The following is a 2,249-nucleotide window of genomic DNA, read 5'->3' as shown; positions in this document are numbered from 1 at the left end:
TTGCACTTTTTTTTGTACATATCTTGCAATTTCTTTCTTTTATTTTTGTATTTTAATTTTCTATTTTTAAATTCTATTTTTCAATTTTACATTTAGTTCTTAAAAATAAAACTTAATCTCACCCTTGCCGCTCTTGTATGCAAAGGTCAACAACTGCAGGAGATTTGTTGCCTGTTGATACTAAGATTGACAAGACATTTAGAAGAAAAAGAATCCTATAAAAGCAATTAGAAGAAGAGCAAGAATGAAGAGCCATGGTAAACAAACCATTGAAAGACTATGATGCACCCTATGCAAGAGGTCTCAGGTCTAATATCACTAGACCATCGGTAGAAGCTAACAATTTTAAGATCAAGTTAGCGGTTATATCAATGGTACAACAAAATTAATTTGGGGAAGAACTCACAGAAGATCCAAATCAATACTTGAAAATCTTTTATTAAATTTACAGTATGATGAAGATGAATGGGGTTCCTTTAGAGGTAGTTAGATTGTTATTATTTGGATTCTCTCTGAGGGATAGAGTGAAGGCTTGGCTCAATTCTTTACATGCAAATAGCATTACCTCTTGGGAGCAATGTGAACAAGTGTTCTTGGAGAAATTCTTCCTCCAAGCAAAATAGCTCAGTTGAGAAATCTCATAGCAGACTTCAGACAGAATGAGGGGGAATCTTTATACTAAGCTTGGGACAAATTCAAGGACATACTCAGATTATGCCCTCACCATAGTTTGGAGAAATGGATAGTAATCCACACTTAATACAATGTTATCAATTATCAAACAAAATTTCCTTAGACTCTATAGCATGTGGAGCATTAATGAACAAAGAATTAGATGAAATCGAAGAAATTATAAGTGTGATACTCAACCATCATCAATGGGCCTTACAACGTAGTGGCAACCCAATCAAAATTCCTGGAAAGTACTATGTGGATGCTCTAAATTTAATATTGGCCAAGATGGATGTTCTTACGAAGAAATTTGATTCAATGAATGTGAATCCGATTAACGTAATTGTGACAATGTGCGAAGTATGTAGAGATACACAGGACACTATATAAGCTTATCATCTTGGAGCCATTACTGCACAATTGGCTCAGATTGAACAAGTTAATGCAATTAGCAATTTAAACACAAGACCCAATAATCTGTACTCCAACACTTATACTCTCGGATGGAGGAGTCATCCAAACTTCTCCTATAGAAAAAACCAACACCAAGAGTAAGCATCTAGGCATCAACAGAATCACCAACCCTCAAGGTTAGAGAAAATCCTTGAAGAAATAATAGCCACCCAAGTGGAAATGAAGAATAATTTCAAGCAACTTAATATGAGGATGGACAACATTGAAAAACATGTGAAGGTGCTTGATAATCAGGTAGTGTAGGTGATGAGTTCTTCCTCGAGAACACAAGGCTCTTTACCAGGAAAACCTGAGCAAAATCTCATTGCACACTGCAATGTAATTGAGCTAAGGAGCGGATGGACCTTGGGAGAACCCTAAGTGTTTGCTAAAAACAAAGGAATTGAACATATTGGAGAGTCTTCTCCTTTCTCTTCTAACAATGTGCTTGTTCAAGAGGAGGTGGAGATTGAAGAGCCTCCACCAAGAAGAAGTGTTATACCAATTCCTTTCTCTTAAAGAATTTTAAAAGCAAAGAAAGACATAGAGTTTGATAAATATCTTGAAAAAGTCAAAGAATTCTGCATTGAAATTCCTCTCATTAATGCATTGCAGCAAATGCCCAAGTTCTCTAAGTTCATAAAAGGAATTATCTCCAACACAAGAAAGAAGGATGGGTATGAGACAATTGTCTTAACCAAGGAGTGTAGTGCACTGATTCTGAATACACTATGTCCTAAGCTCCAGGATCCAGAAAATTTTTCTATACCTTGTAAAACATACACGACTACAATTGGTAAGGCCTTTTGTTATTTGGGAGAAAGTGTAAGTGTAACACCCCTAGTTTTTTTTTCTACAATACGTAAATAAAGTTGTGGCATCACTTGCTTATACTTCCATAATGATTTCTTAGTTCAAAGAAAATTACATAAAGAGTTTGAAAAAAAAACATAGCTAAATGCGGAAATTAAACTTATAGGTCTTCGAGTTGTGTTGCCATTGTCCCGAGCTAACTCACTGGCAACGCTTCCCAACTCATTTTTCCATTGTCTAAAAAAAACATTAAAATCTGTGAGTCGAGAGACTCAACATGTTCAAAACTATGTTAGACAATAGTTAGTATC

General features: G+C 35.3%; 1 non-coding gene across 1 annotated transcript; it reads right to left on the bottom strand.

The window, feature by feature from the left end:
• Positions 1–626: 626 nt before the first annotated feature.
• LOC122039267 lies at positions 627–732 on the bottom strand. Its single transcript, XR_006128126.1, has one exon. It is a non-coding gene; the product is annotated as a small nucleolar RNA R71 (small nucleolar RNA).
• Between the last annotated feature and the right edge of the window lie 1,517 nt (positions 733–2,249).

Source organism: Zingiber officinale, chromosome 1A, assembly GCF_018446385.1.
Source record: "Zingiber officinale cultivar Zhangliang chromosome 1A, Zo_v1.1, whole genome shotgun sequence".
NCBI lineage: Eukaryota > Viridiplantae > Streptophyta > Magnoliopsida > Zingiberales > Zingiberaceae > Zingiber > Zingiber officinale.
This window is presented reverse-complemented; position numbering and strand designations above follow the sequence as displayed.